A 23,404-nucleotide genomic window follows, 5' to 3' on the forward strand; every position below is an offset into this window, starting at 1 on the left:
CAGAAAAATGTCTTTTACTACACTTTCTTCACATTGTGTTAAAAGAAAGTGGATTTTCTAATCCATGAAAGACAGGTAGATGAAAACACTCCAGTGCTTTCCCCATATCATCTTTGTATGCCAGCACACTAAATGTGAAAGTTCATACATTTGATATCTTAGAAGATACCAATGAGGTATCATATTTTCCCCTTCTTTTCAAAACCAACTTCCTGTGGAATAAAAATAAAATATAAACGTGTGCATGCTTCAGGCACTTTTACTTATTCTGGATGGACGCCGATTACGCTGTCTCAGTTGAGTGATTTAAAATTGCATTTATTGTGATGTTTTGTGATTGAAGAGGTCAAAGCCTTCCCTGGGGAAACAAACTATAAGGTGTTCTGCAGACCAGTTTAAGGAATGCACGTTAACTTCTTAGCTTCATGAGGTTAAGAAGTGCCTTGGTTTCACTGTAAATAACGTGGCCTTCTTATTAACCAAGAGAAAGACAGTAACTTTCACATCTATAGAGTAGAAATGAGTTCTTTTGCTACATTTCCCTTATCCATTCAAAACAGGCAAGGCAAATTTTGACATTCCCAACCCCATATATCAAAGAACATTCAGGTTCAAAGTCAAGTACTAGAAAGTCAGGAAATGCCGGAACAAATTTAGTTCAGCTCCTTTGTGTTTATACATTAAGATTACATGATGACGTACTATTTTTTTCTTTGACTGCATTATCTGTGTTTTAAATAACAAGAAACAAATTCCATAGTGGCCTGCTTTGATGAGATATTAAGATGTCTATCTCATTTGAATAATTAAAGGTACTTATCTTGCTGAGAGGAGTATAAGGTCAGGTAAAACCTTTCCTAAGAATACCTGTGAGTTCCATGTGGGGGTTTCTTCAGCAGAGAAAACATTTTGAAAATAAAATATATATTTCACCAGCAAACACTACTGGATAGCATGCTGTGATCTAATTTTGAATGAATGAAACCAGAAAAAAAATCTCCTTTTGCCTAATTTTTTTCAAACAGGTTTATCACAGTGACTAGCTTATCAAAATATTTCAACTCACATTCTAAAAATACCAGCTATTTATTATTTTAATCTGTGGTACAGACATCAGTCAAACACTCAATTAGAGTAAGTGGTTGTGAATCACGCGTATTTTAGGTATATCTGGCTCTCTGAAGAATGCTCAGGTTTTAAATCTTCATTGATAAAAATAACTTACTTCCAACAGAAATCTACATACAAATGTGCAAATTAGGGCTGGAGCAGCAAGCCTGCTTTATGGCCGAGAGGTGTCTAGACTTGGCTAGCTGCCCTCTCTCAGTGCTTCCACCTTGGCTCAGATAATTGGAATAAAGATGAATGAAAATTTAGGCCTGCAGTTTTAATAGTAACTATTTGTTATTTAAATTTCCTTTTCCACACTGAGTGACTGCAGGAACATGTGCTCAGAATTAAAGGCTGCTCTTTAGCATCAGCATATTGATTTCTTGGGGTCCTCGTGAAGCTTTTCACATTGTTTCTGGACTACAGCTCTACACCCCTCTATAGCTGCCTGTCAGACATAATTTCTGCTTTATGAATAAATAATATAACGCCCAGGGGAAACGTTGGGCTAAAACAAAAAAATCAATATGTGTCTAGAATGTGCTAGGCAGTTGTTCAGCTGAAGTCTGTCTCAAATATGTGAAGTAATTTTAATAACAAAACAAATGCTTTCTAAACTGAGCTTAAAGGCGAGTTATTAAGAAAGCACTACTACTATGCCACTGCATATCCCATCTGAAGAATAACAACACTGTCCTTGTAAAATGTGAATATTCTGATCGCAAAGCATTTGGTGAATGCTTATCTACAGACTTCGAATACATATGTTACAGAGAGAGGCTATAAACAGATTTTTTTTTTGTTACCTTTGGTTTAGTTTCAGTGCACATCTGCACAGTAAACCTATTATTGAAACTGACTTATTTTTAATTTTAAAAAAACCTTCTTCCAAAATTGGCATTTTTGCAGAGGACCTGGGATCAAAAGTGAAACAAAAGCAGGGTAAGTTAATCATTTATGCAGCTCCATAATCACCTTAGTCATTCCTGCAACATAAGCCTATTTCCACAGTCAGCGCAGTTTGTTGGTCTGGCAGCCTCCACTGCAGCCCTGCAGATGCAAACCCATCACAGGAATATTGGAATCACTCCACATCTGCAGGATGGGTCTACATAAGCTGACCTTAATTCCTGCTGTGAGGTGGGTCTTTAGCTTCTACGCATTACATTTGAGAAGGGCAGGTTTTGTTAAACACAACATGTAGTGAACACCATAGGTAGGAACTGCTGCTTGCTTGCTTTCCTGCACCTTATTGAAGTGAACCTGCACAAGTTTAGTTCCTACAGTATCTTCCTCCGTGTCTTTCAGCACCAGGAAAGCTTGCACACTGCCAGGCAGCAGGGCTCAGCTCCTGCTGACAGTGTACAGCACCTCCCTTCCCCGCTCACCAAGGGCAGCGAGGAATCTGGCCTCATGCATCCTCACATCCTCAAAACAGTTGCTTTCTTATCATGTTCCTCACAAACATTGAACTTATGCTTATACCTATAAGGAGGTAGCTGGGTTATTCCAGGGCAGGGGGCAAGCCTTTGGTGCTCCCTGACAGCAGCCCTCGCAACACCTACAAGCATCCAGGACAGGCAGCAGGGCCACGCAGACAGCAAAGGAGGAAGAAAACAAAGAGGTAAAGGCAAGACAGTGAGCTGCAGTCAGACCCATGAATGACCTCTCAGATCACTGACTCCAAGTCACCAACATCCAGCCCAGGGACATTGTTCTCAAAGGGTTTTTTCCGCCTCCAATGCTGATACGCAGACCTTTTAGTGCAGGTTCTCCCCTTGGGAGCATGCTGACAAGGCAGCTCCCCCGTTACGTTCAGTGTAATGAAAAGCACAAACTTAATGTATTTATGACCCTTTCAGACTGAAGAGCTGCAGCGACTGTCCTTGCCCGCGGGTGCTTACTCCTGCAGGAGAGCCAGCCATCTGGAAGGGCAATCTAAAGAAAGCAGAGGGAAAATGTGATGTCTTGGAGAAGGAAACCTGCAGACGTGCAGAAGCTACCACTGACAGTGGTATCAATGAGATATCTTCAGGCTCATACTAGCCAATGTGGTGGAGCCTATTAGCATCAAAACAGATACAAAATGCTTTTACCAATTCAGAATGTGAAATGCTAAAGAGAAGGAGAGAGGGCTTTCCAGAAAAAAAGAAACAAAACAATTAAAAAAAAAAAAAAAAACCAGCCCAAACCAACCACCTCCCCAGCCCAAACCCACACAAACAAAATGCAGAAAGCTCGGGCTGAAGCTTATATGTTTTTTTATTTATACTGAACACATACAAACCCTAATCCCTGGGCACAGCAGTGGACCGTTTGCATGTGAACATTATTAGGGAAACAGGTTAGATGGAAACTGAAAGCAGAGCAGCTACTCCCAAGTAAATTCCAATACAGGCAAGCTGTTAATTTTAAGCATCAAACCACACATCACATGCACCAAAGCTGCTCTCAGAGAAGTGCTTGGTCATCACTTCTTCCTGTCTTTCTGGCTGGCAGGCACAGCCAGGCTCCTGACAGCGCTCCCCTAGTTTTGAAGAGCGCTCAGATGCCAGCAAGCCCTCTCCTACTGGCACCTCGCTCACACTCTTTCCCTCAGCCACACGCCTTTCGTCTCCACCATGCCAACGCCAGGCCAGACAACCCAAAGCAAATACACAGGGAACATGGCAGACCACTGTGAGCCCGGACATGACCACCATGCATATCAAACCAGGTCTGCATATCCTGCACAAGGCATAGGTTTGCAGAGGAGGGCCTGCAAACACCTCAGTAATGCTGCTACAGAGACTTACCCAAGGAACCCTCACCCTGCTCTTTACCCCTCACACATCCCTTGCCCCACAACACCTATTGCAGGAAATCATTCCTCTGCTTGTAAAAAAATGACTGTACAACACGTATTTCTGCCAGTCCTCCTGTGACAGGACCGCCTCACCTTGGACATTTCACCAGCAACTAGATTCACACTTTCTTACAGTTTTTATACTAATTACACGAGCAGTTATGCTTCCTAAAATTTACACCGAGTGTAACCTCTAGACCTTGACATGGCAGAACCACACCGACATTAGGGGAGGAATCCTTCAGTGAAACACCCAGACACTTGTGTGCATCCAGCACCTGGAGATGTGGTTCCACACTGAGAGTCCCTCAGAAGCCTGACTGGCTGAAAGTGGCCCTCAGTCCACCCACCTCCTTCATCACCGGCCACACTTGCCCTCCCCACCTCCATAGAATAATAGAATAGTTTGGGTTGGAAGGGATCTTAAAGATCACCCAGTTCCAACCCCCCTGCCACAGGCAGGGACATCCCACTAGATCAGGCTGCCCAAGGCCCCATCCAACCTGGCCTTGAACACCTCCAGGGAGGGGGCAGCCACACCTTCCCTTGGTAACCTGTGTCAGTGCCTCACCAAGCTCATGGTAAGGAAATTCTTCCTTATGTTTAGTCTAAACCTGCCCCTCTCCAGTTTAGACCCACCACCCCTAGTCCTATCACCACAAGCCTTTGTGAACAGTCCCTTCCCAGCTTTCCTGTAGCTCCTTCAGGTACTAGAAGGTTGCTATGAGATCTCCTTGGAGCCTTCTCTTCTCTAGGCTGAACAAGCCCAACTCTCTCAGAGTGTCCTCATATGGAAGGTGCTCCAGCGTTCTGATCATCCTTGTAGCCCTCCTCTGGACCCATTCCAACAGTTCCATATCCGTCTTATACTAAGGATTCCAAAACTGAACTCAATACTCCAGGTGGGGTTTCACAAGAGCAGAATAGAGGGACAGATTCACCTCCCTTGACCTGCTGGCCACGCTTCTTTTGATGCAGCCCAGGATACGGTTGGCCTTCTGGGCTGTGAGCACATATTGCAGGCTCATGTCAAGGTTCTCATCAACCAGCACACCCAAGTCCTTCTCCGCAGAGCTGCTTTCAATCACATCATCCCCCATCCTATCTTGAAGTTGGGAATTGTCCCAGCCCAGATATAGGACCTCGCATTTGTCCTTGGTGAACCTCATGAGGTTCTCACAGGCCCACTCCTCCAGCCTGCAAGGCTGAAGGCACTTCTTTCAGCCACTCTCTAAACCATAGCTGTAAGGTGATCCACGGGAGGGGCTTGTTTGGTTTTTTTATATAGTCAAAAATCCCTTACTGCTGGGCTAAAGTTTCTCCACCAACAAAGCTGGTTGAAAGAATGCTGTCTTCACCTCCCAGCTTCACTTGAGGACAAAGAGCTGTTTCTGTTACCATAAACAGGATCAGAAAAGTAAATCCAGATTTTTCATAGAGTCTAAAATCCCAATAAAACTACTTCTTTTTCCCCAGCTCTAAGATTCCAAACTTTTTTTGAACCAGAAAGATAATTTGCTGGACCTACAGCCGTGGTCAGATGGCGCTGCGTGGCTGCCTATCACTGGTGAAGAACTACATAGCACAATAATCTGTTCACAATTTCTAATTTCCCATGCAAGAGTTCAGGTTATCCAGGTCCTTTAGACATGCAGCAGTGTCACCAACGCATTTTTATTGCAAAGTGCATTTCCAAAATTATAAGCTCTTCAACAGGGAAGAGAGAGAAAACTCCCTTGCCTTCCAGAGGTATTTAATCTCCAGATCTTAGTATCTTTTACAGAGAATAAGGGTTCAGAACTAAAATGCTTCATCTTTGACAGATTTAAAGACATAATTCACTGGCTTGGACAAGCTAAGACTCCAGAAGCATGTCTGATATTAAATTGATTTTACATTAATTCTATCTTTAAGGTGCCTGATCAAGATCATCGATTTCTATGTTAATTTTAAAGGTAAATATTACCAAGGAGTAGTATTTCCATCAATCATGTGTCAGGTATATTTACATGCTTCTTATGTGCTCAAGATCTGGGATTGAAGCATCTCTGTACAATCTGCAGAGAACAGACTGAGAGAGGGTATATACACACAAACTCATACAGCCAGTCACTGTAGCTGAGGAGGTACCTGGTCAGACAAACTGTGGTAACCAAGCATGTTACTAGAGATTGTGCTTTCAACTTCTAGAGAAGCAAAGTTGAACCACTACGCTTGTCTGTGCAAACCAGCTTTCCTTTAGGAAAAGTTAGGAATGCGCACCACATCAGTCAGTGCAATGTGGTTACTTTCAAAATTCTTTGCTTCGGTCTTATGAATGTGCCATAAATAAAGACCACCTACTTAGTATGCGTTAGCAAAGCACTGATTCCACAAAAAGCTCCAAGGAGCTAAAGAAGAGGTTTGAAATCTCACCATTTCTCAACTTAGCCACAAACTGAATGCATTACATACAACCAAATCCAGTTCAATACCACATCCTCACTTATTAAGAACAGCTATCGAGAAGGGGTCAGGACACTTGTAATTAAAAATAACTTTGGTGTTTGAAAATTTATCACCTGCCAGGTGTTGGCAGATGTTAATTAAAGTGGCAATCCGATATAAATTTGATGTTGCTCAAACCTCATCAGACCTCCTGCAAATGAATGCAAGCAGCACCAGTCTAAATACTGAATCATCGAATGGTTTGAATTGGAAGGGGCCTTAAAGATCATCTAGTTCCAATGCCCCTGCCACGCACAGAGACACGTCCCACTAGATCAGGCTGCCCAAGGCCCCATCTCACCCAGCTTTGAACGCTTCCAGGGAGGGGACATCCACAACTTCCCTTGGCAACCTCTGCCAGTGCCTCAGCACCCTCACTGTGAAAGAATTTCCTCCTAATGTCTAATCTAAATCTTCCCCTCTTCCAATTTAAAGCCACACCCCCTCATCCTATCACTATATGCCTTTGGAAGAAGTCCCTCCCCAGCTTTCTTGTAGTCCCGTTCAGGTGCTGGAAGGCTGCTACACAACAGATCCACTGACCAAAACTCCCATCATCTGGGGCAGGAAAGCCTATGCCAGCACTGAAGAGCACACAGTGCCTCTCACACAGCTTCAGAAAGACAATGAGCTAGAAGACTGGGATGCGGACAGGTAAGGAAAGGCTTTCTGAGTGCCCATATACAAAGCCATAACCAGCTGATTTTACCTTTCACCTGGGACTGGTACTGCTGCTTTTTAAGATGCAAGAACAACTATATTTTCAAAATGTATCACGCCTTTGTTTTATACACAAACATAACACACACTGCCAGCACACACAGTGCATCATAGATCACAAAGCTGTATGCAACAGCTTCTGTAAAAGTTACTTGTAACATTGCCACTACCCAGTTTAGCTGCTTAGCACCACCACCTTCATAAATTACAGGGGTCTCCACAAAAAATGGAAAAAAAATGAAAAAAAAAAATTGCATAATTACCTTGGAGTCTCTGTAGAGCTTTATGTTCAAGCGATATACAGCATCGACAAACGTTTCCTCCTAGGCAAAAAGAAAAAAAAGAGAGATTAATTCACAGTTCAGAATTCAATTATGCCACACTATGAGAATATAACAGACAATATACATGATCCCTTGTTTCTTCAAACTCAAAATTGTATCCAGAGAAAAGTCTTTTAGAAAAGGTTTCCTTCCTTTATTTAAAATACCCGAGAGTAACTAATACAGTTTTTAAACTCCTTTTTATTATTTTCATCTGTTCACTATCTTCTGACTTTCAAAGATCTGATAAAGAAGTCAGGCTGAGAATTACAACATTTTTATTCTCTCATCTGTGTAATGTTGCCAATAATATGGATTCCATAGACAAATCAGCATTAAAGGCTCCTATATGTAAAGTTATGATAGCTCATATCCCTGCAGTGACAGTATTTTCAAAGAGGTTTCTGCAGCTGCTTGGGTTTCATGAGCAGAAACTCATTGTTTCTTAGTAATTGATTTAGTACCTTAAAGAGCATCTGAGTCAGTGATGAGAGATTTACTAGAAACAGAGAGAGAGGTAAAGAGTTTGCAAACTTTTCATTAGTACCAGCTTCACAACACATACTTTTAGTTACCAGATAATGGAGTGGCCACGTGGTTGTAATCAATCCTGCAACACCGACATAATAAAAATGCTAAACTTCTCAGGCTGATTTATTTTTTCCAATGCTGAAGTGAAAAATTCAACTATCTGGGTTTGTAAACTGACTCAGCTCAAAGAAAGTCCTTCCTTTCCCTGGATGTTCATTACACATTTTGAGGGTCTTACAGTGTTAATTTGTAGAGAACTGGCTTGCTTATAGTATTGTAAGATTAGTTTAAATCAAAATTAGAGACAACTACTGCAAATAGTTGCAAGAACTTAGTTAAAGAACTTCCAAAACTAATTGAGTTAGAACTACTGTCCAACTTATAAAATAAATCAGGCTGTACAATGCTAACCACTAAGACCGGTAAAACCTAACTATTGCCAAAGTAAGCAGAAATAGATATAAAATGGACTGCTTCTGAGGGAATACAGCATTTCTTCTACACTATTAATTTTCAGAAGACTTGAGTCTTTACAGCATCTTAAGGAATCAGCACTACTGTCAGGCTATGTCTGCTTGTTCAGATCACAGAAGGATATACCAATTCAATTACTTTCTTTTGATGTAAACTCAAATTAAAATCTGTATTAGCCCATAACACAACTCAAGCTTTTTGTACAAAGTAAGCATTAATCAGTCGCTTTGCTCGTTTAGGCCTCCTGCCCCAATGTAGTCTACTAAAAATAAAGCAGTGCAGGCTCCTGGAGAACTGTTGCTTAGCTACATTCTCAATTATCACAATGCTGGCCTTACTCATTCAGTGTCAAGGTCAAAGCAATTGTTTCTTTACTTTAATGATGAAGTATCCTGTTTATAAAAATCTTATCTGTTTCCTACTTAGTAAAATATTGCACATTTCAGTCAATCATTGCCAGCTAGTCCTCCAGAGAGACAAAGTGTGAGAACATAACCAGAAGTGCTAATTTCTCCCCTTAATCGAGAGATTTTTTCCCAACTCCACTCAGAATGCCAACTGCCTCACGCTGACGCACAGGCAACCAATTACTGCAACGTTTACTTCTTCCTTTGTGGCAGCCAGGCGAGTATGGCAGAAATGCATTAGTTGTATATTTATTCTTATTATTCTACCCATCCAAAGTAAAGGCGGCAGTTTTTAATTAGCGTACACCTCTAAGCAAGCACTGCAGCAAAGCTAAAGCAGCAAAGGAATTTCCCCATCAGTTCTAAACACAAGGTTTTTCGTTCCTCTTTGCCTTTGCGGGCAGGTGTTTGGCTGCAAAGGCTGCAATTCTCCCCAGGCTAGTTCAGGCTGCTGAATATTTTATAGCCCCTGAGAAATGCAGCTGTAATCAACTTGCAAATAATGAAATGGGCAAAGATAATAGAGCAGAGGTAAAGTGTGCCATTAGAAAGCATCAGTGCTTTGGTGGCTGCTACAGTAGTCTTGCTGTAACAATTTTATGAGGTTATTTGACAAAATACAAATGCTATCAACTATGAAATCAAAAATAATGTTAAGCCCCCCAAAAAATCAGCAAGTATCTCAGATGGTGAGCATAAATAGCAAAGAAAAAAAAAATCAGAAAGAACACCAAAGGAATCCCATTCAAAACCCAAACTCCATTAAGTGTATTAATCACACAAAACTACACACAGCAACGTTTGGGTATTAATAGAAAAATAAGTTTTAAAAAGTTACTTAAGGTAGGAAAAGATTTCTAAATATGCAAATAAACTAGACACAATATTTAAGAAACAGTAAACCTTCACTTTAATCAAAGCTGGTGGACAAACCCAGCTGCTGTTCTAACTTCTTTATAACAGGTTCTTGAGGTTTGACATTTGGAACCTCAGATGTTTATGATGCCCCCTCTGTACTGTTTCACACTAATGAGTACAGATTTTATTTTTTTTTTTACAAACCAACAGTGACATTACTATAGTCACATTTCCTGAAGATATGACATGAGTTATGATTAAGAATTTCATGTTAAAAATTAGGATTGCATGAGAGGTGACACGAAACAGGCAGTGATTAGGTGGATAGCAAGATATAACTGTGAATTATGCAGAAAAGATCCCAAAGCAAGTAATTCATCTCACTTCAGAACCAACCCCCAACCATGACTGTTCCTGATTTGCCCCAGGTTTCCAAGGAACAAAGCACTGACTCCTTGTACAAACACAAGGTAATACCACAAATGAGGTTGCAGTAGTTATGTGGTAAAAGAAGCAAGTTTGTACACAATTTCCTATGGATGGTGAGACATCCTACAACAAAGACATGCAATGACTAGCATGGGTAAGTCAGGAAAGGCAGCCTGCATGTAGGAAAGGGCTACCTCAAACTACTTTCTCCTAACCTCCTCCAGAGCAAGGGGGGCAGTAACTGAGGCAAATATGCTCTTGCAGGCATGGCTTCCATTAGCTTCATGCTCTGCTGTGTCTTGTTAGCACAGGCAAATTCCATTGCACAGCCAGTGTCCAGGCTGTAAAATATTAGAACAGCACAGAACAGTTGGAAGGGACCTACAACAACCACCTAGTCCAACTGCCTGACCAGTTCAGGGCTAAGCTAAAGTTAAAGCGTATTACAAAGGGCAATGTTCAAATGCGTCTTACGTACTGATAGGCATTGGGCATTGACCACCCCTCTACGAGCTTGTTCCAGATTTTGACCACCTCTCAGCAAAGAAACATCTGAACCTCTCCTGACACATCTTTGAACCATTCCCACACATCCTGGCACTGGATCCCTGTAAGAAAAGATCAACACCTCCTGCTCCACCTCCCCTCCTCAGGAAACTGTTGAGAGTAATGAGGTTGCCCCTCAGGCTGCGTTCCTCCAAACTAGTCAAATCCCCCACCACTCTTCATACAGCAAACAGCTGGTGAAAACAGCTGTATTTCAAGTTATTCTACATGATATGCAGCTGTCAGGAAAAGGAGATAAGAAACAAGCACAGGCTGAAGAATAAACCTAGTGCTTCCATCTCACCTGCTGGAAACACAGCAATCCCCTAAAAGGGCCATGTGGCAGGCAGACCCTCCTCCTAGGCACCAGAATATGCTCCAGTGTAGAAAAGGGCAGAGGCTGTCTTTCCCAGCCCACGTATCCCCTAGCACCAGAAGAAACCCTACTGAACCCTGACTCCCATAGCTGTACAGTCCTTTCTCATTCTCCCTCTGAGCAAGGACTGACACCCACTGCTACCTACTGATGCCAAAGTGGAAGCCAATTCACAGAAGGCTGATCCTGGCTCCATTAGTTAACTTCTCATAGTCACATAATAAGCTGAATCTTATTCCTAGAAAGTAAAGGAAATTCTGGATGCAGGACTGCTGGTAGGTTCACATGCAACACTACGTGTTGCAAAGAGAAATCTTGACCGAAGAGCGAGGTTGCTCAATGGCAAACATGTGCCCAAACACAACACCAGCAGCAGTGGGAAATAAAAAATGCTATGCTCTTTGAGAAATAACCTTTACATTCAGGAGAGACTTCAGTTAACACGAGCCTACTCATCTTCTACATGTTTCAAAATGTAGTTCAGAGAAGCAGGGTAGAGTCGAGTTGGAAGTCTGTAGCTGGTGGTGCTTCCCAGGTGTCACTACTGGGCCCGGTCTTGTTCAACATGTTCATCAGTGACCTGGATGAGGGGACAGTGTACTCTCAGCAAGTCGGCTGATAACAAAAAACTAGAACTGATTGATACACCAGAAGGTCACACTGCCATTCAGCAAGACCTGGACAGGCTGGAAAGCTGGGTGGAGAGGAACCCAATAAAGTTTAACAAAGGCACGTGGAGGGTTCTGCATCTTGGGAGAAATAAACCCATGCACCAGGACAGCCTAGGGGCTGACCACCTGGAAAAAAAACTCTGTGGAGAAGGACCTGGGAGTCTGATAGACAAGTTGACGATGAACCAGCAATGTGCCATCATGGACAAGAAGTCCAATTGTATCCTGGGGTGTGTTAAGAAGAATGTGCCTAGCAGGTTGAGGGAGCTTAACCTTCCCCTCTCATCCGCCCTAGTGAGGCCACAATCTGGAGTACTGTGTCCAGTTCTGGGCTCCCTGGCTCAAGAAAGACAAGGAATTACTGGTGACAATCCAGTGGAGGGCCACAAAAATGATGAGGGGACTGGAGCATCTCTGTTAGGTCGAAAGGCTGAGACCTGGGTCTGTTTAACCTCGGAGAAGAGAAGACAGAGAGAATCATTCTGTGATTCTGTGAAACTCCGAGGATTCAAGCAGAACGTAAAAGAAATATTTATCAAGTTGATAAACAAGTCCTTTTCCTTCAGTCCCTTAGTACTTGCCATGTTCTCTACATAGTCTCTATACATATGTTCTCTACACTTTCTATTTTCATTTCTCCCCTCACCAGCAACAGGCACAGAAAGTGGATAGGTCTAATATTGCCAAAGAAAATCTGGTGTACACATGTTCAGTGCAGCAGAGGGAAATCATCTCTCTCTAACATCCCAGAAACATCACCTGCCACTCTGAAAGAAAGTGGTGTCTCAGGGTGATATGGCACTGGAGTAATTCCCATGCTTTGATAATCAAAGGACTCCTCCTAGTGTAATCTTCCATCTGTCGGAAAAGGGATCACACAGATAGACCTTCCAGCCAGATGGAGTCACCAAAAACTCTCTTCATCTATCAGAAAGCTCAGACATAACTGAGATGCAGTCATTCATATTCTCCTGCTCTCCCTCCTGCACCCAAAGATAAATTACTCAGACAAACTCAGATTTAGACTTTAAATGTCACAGGCAAATCTTACACAGCTCGGTTTTCCTTTCACTTCTTTTCCTGGCACGAAGAAACTATTCTTATTAACTCACTGGGGATCACGTCATTCTTTTACTATCTGGGGAAAAGTACAATATAATGACAGATCTTGTACAATATAAGGCTGGTGGAATTGTTCTCTGAATTTACCCATTAAAAATCCAAAAATTACTTCAATAGTTGTGAATTTTGTACAGTACCTTCTTCTGGATATCAGCATCCCAGTCTGGCCCTTCTGTAAAATGGGAAGGGCTATGGTGATACAGGCTGCTATAATTTGACAGGTTTCCTTTGTTTTGTTTTTTGTTGTTGTTTTTCTTTTTTTTTTTAATTTACATATACGGAACTAGTCTTGGAGCACAGCTTATTAGGAAATACATACCTATATTAAAAAAATATGTATTTATATGCACACACACACACAATCCTACCATCAAGGCACCACCAAACAATGCCCAACTCCAAAGTGGGGCTCTCGCTGCCCAACTGACTCTTACAAGCCACCTCTCTAGTGGGTGACTGTGCAATAGGCAAGCAAGATGACTAGCTAGACCTTTTTGATTCTTGTGACCGAACGAGAAAAAAACACTCAATGAAGTAAACAAAGGTCTGAACCCTTCCAGAAATACTCAGGCACTCCTATCACTACACCACTTTCCAGGTTTCTGGATCCTGGCAAGCAAAGCAGGGATGTGGGGGCTTCCCTTTGAACCCCCACACACAGATGCTGTTCCTGCAGAAATCATGCTGTAGGGGAGGAATAGAGACAAGAAGAGGGTGGGCATCTGCCTCAGTCTCACTCTGATGGGTAACGTGCGCTCTGTGCCCAGATTTGAGTGCTCCTGGGTCCAGTAGTCCATGTGTGCCCTCAGTTATTTCCATGGTAACTGGGAGGCACACTACCTTCCTCCTTATTCTCTTTGTGAATTTTAACTCATGGAACTGCTGTGCAGAGCCCAGGAAAAATGACCGTGAGATTTATTTCTTTATTGAAAAAGCTGCAGAAGTGGTGATGCTGACGGCTGCTGCTAGAGTTATAGATGCATCAGGGTAAAATACTGTGCTGAAAACCTTTCCCATGACCCAGTGCGGAAGTAGTATTTAAAGCAACTCGGCAATACACTTAGACATCAACAGCAGCCTCTTAGCTACTGGAAAAAAAATCGGGAGAGAGACTTCACTGCTGCCTGATGCAGTTGTTCCAATGAAGTCTAATTTCACATAATCAGCTGCAGCAACTTCAAAGGAAGATTCAAGGTTAGGGGCAGATAGGAAAGGCAAGAGAATAAGCAGCAGTCTTCTAATCAGCCAAAACCAAAAAAGTTGATTTCCTGGTATTCCATCTCCCCAGGAAATGAGGCTTTGGTGCCCAAATACCCTTAAAACCTCAGGGAACATATATTTCAGTCCTCACCATACCTACAGGAGTTCAACTGTTACAGATACTGAAACTTATGATACAATAATGTACCTGTCAAGATATGACTATATACACCTTGAAACAAGTGCAGGACAACTGTAGCCTCATCTTACTGCAAATACTGACCCATATAAAACACACACTATTAAGAGCAGTAGCTAATTTATGTATTTTCATAATAAACCAAACAGAATAAGCTTATAAAAGCTTTCTTCCAGAATGTCTCCATGTTCTGCAGAATACTCTCCAATGACATGTGAGCTTGTTCACAGCTCTGGAGCCAAACAGGTGAGGTTACTGTCTCCTATATCCAGAGCCCCTTCTGCAACAGTATCCCAGTAAACTCAAGCTACTCCTTGCCTTGGGGCTGTACCATCTACTTCTGAAACAAAGAAACCAATTCCAAAAACTCTAGTAATTTTAGGTGTGCTTTATGTTAAGTGGGGATTAGACAATTTCCAGTAGATTCAGGAATACTGTTGCTACACCTTCTACCATTTCTGCTTCTTTTCATCCCAAGGCTGACTTGCCACCTCAGACTGCTCCTTTGCCTTCACAGTCCCAATGTAATGGCAGGAAGTATGAAAGGCTAATAGTCTCAATCACTCGTACCAGCTGCATTTTAGAAGCAAATAAATACTGGAAAGAACCCTCCTCATCACAGAGGAATTAATGGGGTGCAAATTATTTATTTAAAAGTAAGATACAGCAAGATGCAACTAACAAAATGGCTAGTGGCGCAACAGCCAGAGTGCTTTCTTCCCCATCAGTCTAGACCAAATTACAAGGCACTAAGTATAGGAGATACATTTAAAAGGAACAATGTTTGGGTAATACTTTTACCTTCCTCCTAATGGTCCAGCACAGACCAGCACTAAGTTGCCTGTGGAACACAGAGAACAGCAGATGGTCATTTGGATGTGTTGTGATTTAACCCCTGCTGGCAACTAAGCACCACACCGCCACTCACTAACTCCCCCCTGACGGGATAAATCATAGAATCATAGAATAACCAGGTTGGAAGAGACCCACCGGATCATCAAGTCCAACCATTCCTATCAAACACTAAACCATGCCCCTCAGCACCTCGTCCACCCGTGCCTTAAACACCTCCAGGGAAGGTGACTCAACCACCTCCCTGGGCAGCCTGTTCCAGTGCCCAATGACCCTTTCTGTGAAAAATTTTTTTCCTAATGTCCAGCCTAAATCTCCCCTGGCGGAGCTTGAGGCCATTCCCTCTTGTCCTGTCCCCTGTCACTTGGGAGAAGAGGCCAGCACCCTCCTCTCCACAACCTCCTTTCAGGTAGTTGTAGAGAGCAATGAGGTCTCCCCTCAGCCTCCTCTTCTCCAGGCTAAACAGCCCCAGCTCTCTCAGACGCTCCTCATAAGGCCTGTCCTCCAGCCCCTTTACCAGCTTCGTTGTTCTTCTCTGGACTCGCTCCAGAGCCTCAACATCCTTCTTGTGGTGAGGGGCCCAGAACTGAACACAGTATTCGAGGAGCGGTCTCACCAGTGCCGAGTACAGAGGGAGAATAACCTCCCTGGACCTGCTGGTCACGCCGTTTCTGATACAAGCCAAGATGCCATTGGCCTTCTTGGCCACCTGGGCACACTGCTGGCTCCTGTTCAGTCAGCTGTCAACCAACAGGACGGAAGGAGGAAAGTGAGAAAGCTTATGGGTTGGGATAAAGACAGTTTGATAGGTAAAGTAACACCCATGCAAACAAGCAAAGCAAAACAAGGAATTCATTCACTGCTCCTTATTGGCAGGCAGGTGTTCAGCCATCTCCAGGAAAGCAGGTCTACATCATGCATTACGTTTACTTGGGAAGACAAACACCACAACTTCAAATGTCCCTCCGTCCTTCTTCCCCTGGTTCTGAATGCTGAGCATGACATCATATGGTATGGAATATGCCTTTGGTCAGCTGGAGCCGGTTGCCTCAGCTGTGTTCCCTCCCAACTTCTTGTGTACCCCCAGCATACTGACTGCATGAGAAGCAGAAAAGGCCTTGACTCAGTATAAGCACAGCTTAGTAGCAACTAAAACATCCTTGCATTATCAACACTGTTTACAGCACAAGTCCAAAACACAGCCCCAGACCAGCTACGATGAAGATTAACTCTATCCCAGCCAAAACCACCACAGCATGCTACAATCTTGGCAGACTTGCTTTTAATCAGGCAGCACAATTCAGAGCCAGTTCAGAAAAAGGTATCTTGCTAAGAAAAACCCCTGCATCTCAGCCACAGAGAGCTTGCTTCAGGAAGTCTGTAGATGAAGCTGAAAAATGTAGCAATTTAAAGAAGCAAAATTGGACAGTAAGAGCATTTACCTTTATCTGAAAATGATTCATGAGACACCCCTACAAAGTGTCAGACAACAGCAAAGCAGTTCATCTGCTACTGATAACCCAGCATTCCCAAGCCATCAATAGCCATTTGAGTACTTTTAAAGTAAATTCAGCTTCATCTTCATTATTTTCTGTATTGAAAGACCGGGGACATATTCATGGATGTTTACACAATGGCAAGAGAGCACAGTATTGTATGTTTTATTACACTACCAAAACAGAATCTCGTTCAGTCACTGCTAGTGTATAATTTCTGTCTCTCTAAAAGCTGGAAGGCAATCATTAGCATGTTGAATCTGGCAAGTTCATATTATCTATCTTGTAATTACAGAAAGATTGAGAAGCCTTCAGAAAAAAAAAAACAAACACCCTCCAACTTCTGCATTCACTACACACCTGATCAAAATACTATCATTATTGCCTAAATTAGCTCATCTTTCCTACGAAACATTGCTCAGAACACATTAACATCAGCATAAAGAACATTAAATAATTATCAGAGGTCATACCAACTATATTTTATCTTCCCTTCCAGCTTCAAAAATATAAAACCACACAATGACAACTTGAACACAGGAAACCATTTTATTGACAGTGATGACAAGCTAGGCTACATGGTAATTTGTTTGCATTATTAGCCCAAATGAATGCTACAGTACAGCTCTACTGTTTCAAAATATGTGTACCACTAGTCAATGCTATTCATGCTGTGGCAGCATCAAGGCACTAAATACACATCAAGAAGATAATCCCATCCTCCAGAGACTGCTGTAGAAAAGGACAGAAAGCCAAGAGACAAGGGAGTGGGAGAGAGCATACATATGCATACATATGCAGAGTAATTGGGGCAACTGGTCTGTGTCTCATTATCTCATTTATCCATATTCCAGGTAAAGGGGAGACAAAGAGGTGACAGGAAGATCGCAGAAGCTGGGACAAGACGGCTACAGAGGGAGCTGGAAGAATAGAAAGAGAAAACAACCAGAGCAAGGAAAGTGAGGCCAGGAAGAAGAGACCATGAATGAAGAGGTTCAGCCATAAACAGCCATTGGGGGTAAAAAAACAACCAAACAAAACCAAATGCAAGGCTAAGATTGCTGTGTGCAGAAGGGTGCAGGAAAGATCTGGGAAGTGCTTTGGTTGCTCTGTTCTCGGGCAGGGCATTCACACAGCCCAGCATCTCAGACCACCAGCAAGCCCCACATCATATCCTGAACGACACCAAACAAAACAGCAGGGCTCCTTATCTCTCTGGCTTGTGCATCATTTTAATTATACCAGTTGTTCAGGCCCTGGGCGGGCTGTCCCCATGGGACTGGCTGCCTGGCTCAGGACCAGCACAGATAACCAGAGAGCCTCCTGGGAGCCCCCTTCAGCCCCTGGCCGAGCTGCAGAACTGCCAACCCCCATCCTGACCCTCGTCTGTTGTTCTTTTCAAATAAGCCTTGGGATAAGGTAAGTCTATAAAGGCTGCAGTAAAATAGTAAAAGCGCATAACTATACGCATCCTGCCCCCAGCTAATTCCCAAAACTACAGCAACAAACAGATTCAATTACCGAGGTAGACGCTAGCCCAATTCAAGGGGATTGGTACATATGTTATAACAAGATTCTGGAGCCACAGCCTGAACACGTTTACATGAAGAAATCATTTTATGCAAATCTCTTATCCATGAATAAAAGCCATACAAGAGAAGAGAAACAGCACTGTATGGAGATTGACGACGCATGGCAGATGAGCAATTTAAGGTAAATCACACAGTTCAGTTATACAAGACATACAACCTGGGGAGAAAGTGTATAGCTTCAAGGTCATAAATTATTTATAAACAGTATAGCCTTCTCGTGAAATATCCAAAAGGCCAAGTACCCATTTCTCCTGTTAGTTTTCTCCACTTTAATAAACCAGAGGAAAACTGAATATCTTACTAAGAATTAGGTAGTTCGTGCAGAGGACAGGCTTAGGCAATGGAGTTAGTTACAGGCTTTCAGACAGGACAGCGGGAAGAGGATTGCTGTGCCCATCCACCTGGAAGCAAAGCAGCAGAAGTCAAAAGGAGGGAGCTGGAGTAGATTGAGGAGAGAAACTGTCCCCCTGGGAGCATACACCCTCCTGGAATTGTCACAGCTAGCCCATTCAATATCACCACTTGCTTTCTGCCAAAACCCCCATTTTTTTCAAGTGTGAGCCAGTCGTCAGATTCACAAACCATAGCTGTGGTGTTCATGCGTGTGGCTGTTTTCTGTTAGCAGGGCAGCCTCTTCAGACAGCTGTTTGTGCTCAGTACAACACATGGTGACATCTCTGCATTTAATTGTCCGGCTTCTTTTAGCACTTGTGTTGTGATACCTCAGCAGTCTGACACCTTCTGATCTTCATTATCCAACGCAGCACCTGCCCAAATTCCCCTGTAATGACCAATTCAATTACCTTCTCATTCTTCTTATCCTGCCTGTTTATCTTGCATGCCCATCAATGCTCTTACAGGTATCCACCTTTTGATAGGCATATATACAGTTCATCAATTACTTTATGTTGCAGAGTCTTTGTTCTTCAAAGTCCTTTTCAGACCTTCATGCTCAGTTTGCATTCGATTCAACATAGTCTGGTTGGGCTTTTTTGTTGGAATCATTAGGGGCAGATATCCATATGCTCGAGGATATCTTTGTAGTCTAAGTAACTCCTAACATTTGTGCTTTTAGCACTGTTTCTGCTTGCTTATATACAGATGCAGATGCCTTATATGACTTTTGCAATGTGTTTAAGCAGCCTCCCGTGCTGAGCCTGAGGATATTAATTCTCTCCTTCCTGGCTTTCTCCTGTTTTCAACTGGTCTGCTCTTATTTGGGTGTGTGAAAGGTGCTTCAATTTCTAAAAAGCTCTAAAAGTTAAAATATAGATATGTACAAATGTAATTCCGACCTTTTCTGAAACTCTTGCAAATAGTGGTGTGTATTTTCTTTGTATTTTAAATGATAAATTTGCCTAAACACAACAGGAGTGCAATTCTTGAGTTCACTTCTCATGCCACATGTGCAATATAAGGCAAATAAAATACATAACAGGAAAAAAAAAACTGAACTATTTTCTTTTTAGTTAAAGACACTAGCATCACTGTCTAGTATCAATTAGCTGCAATAAAAAGATAAAAGTACTAAAATATTTCTTCTCAGTTTTAGGAATGTCACATTTTTACTACAAGTAAAACTAAAAATAAACATACCTCTGTAATAACAAAGAACAAATGTAGCACCAAGTGTCATTTTATCCATGCAGTCACCTCTCTGCACCACGGGTTTGCATGCATGATCCCTTTGAAGCCACAACAGCATATGAACATGCAAATTCTGAAGTGCTAAGAAATTCATCGTACATTTTTAGTTATCACGGAAATATTCTCAATGGCTATTGTTCACATACACTTTGGCCTACCAACCTTCAGAACATTTTGGTTAACAATGAGGTTTGTTTCTGAATCTTCCTAAACATTTTAAAATTAACTGAAATGTCAATGAGTTAACTCCAATCCTCCCAAGCAATTTTTCTTCCCACAGACTTTATGTACCAACACCAGAGAAGAAAATTCTTTTCTACAGGAAGGAATATCTCTCTTGATTAAACTTGTTCCTCCCTAAGTATGCACTACTTCCCAGGTTAGATTTTGAAAGAAGAAATTTTCACCCATTTTGCTGCTCACTGAGGTCCAAGTCACTCTGTCAACAAACACAGCTGTTTCTCGTTTGAAGTCTCTGATACTGCAAATATATTCAAAACTTAGTTGGTACCTAAGCTCTCGTGCATGCCTTTCATTGGGGAGCACCTGTGTAAAGGCTTGGATTTCACCCTCATCTAAAATGGGAACACTCCATCTCCTTTGGAAAAATCAAACAATTTAATTTAAGACTGCTCCTCTTTCACCTCAAAAATTTTACACTTGACCTGGAAAATCTCCTATGGTCTCCAAGGATTGCACTAGAGCAATATACTCTGAGAAGGCAGCAGTAGAATACATAAGATCAGGCTCTTTGTGAATTTTAAAAATCATGAATAAGAAATAAATTCATAACAAAAAAATGCCTCAGCCTTTGTTTTGCAAACAGAGAGTCGGGGATAAAAACAAATTGGACATCAATAGTCATAGGATAACTCTACTGTTGTTGCCCTATTGACAAAGATTAAAGCTATGCTTGTAATTAATACAAAATTAACTTGCAAGCCAAACCAAGAAGGCTAAGGTCACTGATAACAGCGCCACTACTCCCACAAGCATAAAAAGCAGCACATTTGGTGGGGTTTGTTTCCAGGCAGCTGTTAACTCACTAGGGGGAAGAAACACACAGTGGCATACCATGCCGTTGTGACTTACAACAAAAACCCTCTCCATGGGCACATGTTGATAAAAGTCTCCTGCCTTGAGTCATGGCTATGATATTGCTTAAGGCTTATTAGTATGATGGCTAAGCTCAGCACCTTGTCTGTTATTCCATCAAGGCACACGGGACATGACCCTAACTACAAATGGCTCAGAAACAGAGTAGTAAGAATTGGGCTTTAAAGGAAAGGAAATACTTAGAAAAAGCAAGACAACAGCATTGTACAAAAAACCACTATTTGTCCAACATTTACAGGCTCAAGTTGCTGCAAAGATTGAGATTTTTCCTTATGTTTCACATATGTGGCCAGAACTGAGATGAAATAACTGCTTTATTTTGCTCCTGCAGGAACAAAAGACAATGATGGACACTGCACCCTTGCTGTACAATCCAGGGGGCATATAAGAGATTTTCTGTTTTAAAATCTGAAGGTGAAAAAGTAGGAGCGAACTGAGAAGCAGATATAAGGTACCTAGAATATGTCATTATTCTTTTTCCAGTGAGAATGGACAATCTTCTTGAAATATTTAAAGAATAAACTAGAGAACTTATTTTAGAACAGGCTCTTTTAAATAATGTCTGTCTGCAAAGAAGGTGGCACAGAGGGAGTCTGCCACTTGTCCAGCAAAGCTGCTTGAGAGTACAGCTGGTGCCACCACAGAATCAGAGTGGTTGAAGTTGGAAGAGACCTCTGGAGGTCATCTGGTCCAGCACCCCTCCTCAAGCACGGCCACCCAGAAATGTTACTCGGGACCACATCCAGACAGCTTATGAATATCTCCAAGGAGGGAGACTCCACAGCCTCTCTGAGCAACCTGTGCCAGTGCCCAGTCATCCTCACAGTGAAAAGGTGTGTCCTGATATTCAGAGGGAACCTCCTGTGTTTCAGTGCGTGCCCATGGCTCCTGGTCCTGTCAAAAGGCAGCACTGAGAAAAGCCTGGCTGCCTCCTCTTTGCACCCTCTCTCTAGGTATTTATATACGTTTATGAAATTCTCCCTTAGCATTCCCTTCTGCAGGCTGAACACTCCCAGCTCTCTCAGCCTCTCCTCATACGAGAGATGCTCTAGTCCCTTAATCATCTTCACAGCCCTTTGTGGGACTCCCTCCAGCATGTCCATGGCTCCCCTGTACTAGGGATCCCAGAACTGGATCCAGCACTCCAGGTGTGGCCTCACCAGTGTTGAGGAGAGGGGCAGGATCACCTCCTTCCAGCTGCTGTCAATACTTTGTCTAATGTAGCACAAGACACCATTCACCTTCTTTGCTGCAAGGGCACGTTGCTGGCTCAGGTTCAACTTGGTGTCCCTTTGGACACCAGCTGCTCAGCCCCCTGCACATACTGGTGCCTAGGGTGGTTCCTCCCCAGCGGCAGGACTCTGCACCTCCCCTTGCTCCTGGTACTTACCACTCCGACAAGTTCAAATTTTGGACGTGGGATAACTCCTAGATGCTCTCCATAGCAGAGCACAAGATGACATCCTCTGGACACAGCACTGATCCGCTGGGGCCAGCCATAGGCACAGCTGCCCTACCAGAAGCCAAACTCTTGTCAGCATGTAAACGACCCATGATCCTCAATCCCATGCTGGCTACATCCTCCTGCAAGCTTCACTTTACAGTCTGTGCTGTATCAGCATCTCAAAATTTAAAGCTCCATAAAGGCCTCTGAATTGTCAGACTATGTTTTTGGAAGTTAATCCTTTCCTGTATCAAACACTCATCACTGCCAGGGCTGAGGGGCAAAAATCCACTAGAGAGGACCATGCAGAAGAGTGAGAAAAAGGTCAGTTTCAGTTTGCAGTGCAGCCTTCAGCCACAGCATTCCTCTACTACTAAATTGAAGCATCAGCTGCAGGAAGAGAAAGCAACCCTGCCCCCAAAACCCCAGTCTTTATCATATGACTGTCCTAATAGCACTAATTTTTTTTGCAAGAGCTGGCTCCTGCCTGCATAAAATCAAGCTGATATAGACACGCATCACAGGGACTGGAGAGTTATTAAAACCAAGGAGCTAGGTGTTTAGAAGGCACAAATCTCTCAGCTCTGGTCATTTACCTACAGCAATCTTCACACTTAATTTTTCTGAATTCAATCTTTCTAAGTGCCAGCTGCTGATGAACTGCAGGGAGCATGATTTTTATTAAATGATGAACACTAACATTTCAGAGTTACACCTCAGAAAATCGATTACTGCTCATTGACAGATAGCTTAGGCACAGAAATTCCTGGGAGGTTGGGGTTTTTTTGCTTGTTTTACTCCTCTGGACTCCAGTGAAAGGAAGCCTTTAATGTTTAAAACTGTTGCTTTTTTAAAGCATCGCTGTAATTTATTATACAGGCTAACACTTAATAATATAGAAAATAAAACTGTTCTGTGAAGCAGGGCACACATCGTGCTGTGTGGAACACAGAAACTGC

General features: G+C 42.6%; 1 protein-coding gene across 7 annotated transcripts in view; it reads right to left on the reverse strand.

Annotated features, from left to right (window-relative positions):
• The window catches only part of PAG1 (phosphoprotein membrane anchor with glycosphingolipid microdomains 1), a 113,762-nt gene that overhangs the window by 76,260 nt on the left and 14,098 nt on the right, over positions 1–23,404 (reverse strand). For all 7 annotated transcript variants that reach the window (XM_069854290.1, XM_069854288.1, XM_069854284.1 and 4 more), the window contains exon 2: positions 7,426–7,485. The gene's annotated coding sequence lies outside the window, so the exon portion shown is untranslated. The remainder of the gene's footprint in view (positions 1–7,425; positions 7,486–23,404) is intronic.

This window comes from Phaenicophaeus curvirostris, chromosome 3 (assembly GCF_032191515.1).
Source record: "Phaenicophaeus curvirostris isolate KB17595 chromosome 3, BPBGC_Pcur_1.0, whole genome shotgun sequence".
Taxonomy (NCBI): domain Eukaryota; kingdom Metazoa; phylum Chordata; class Aves; order Cuculiformes; family Cuculidae; genus Phaenicophaeus; species Phaenicophaeus curvirostris.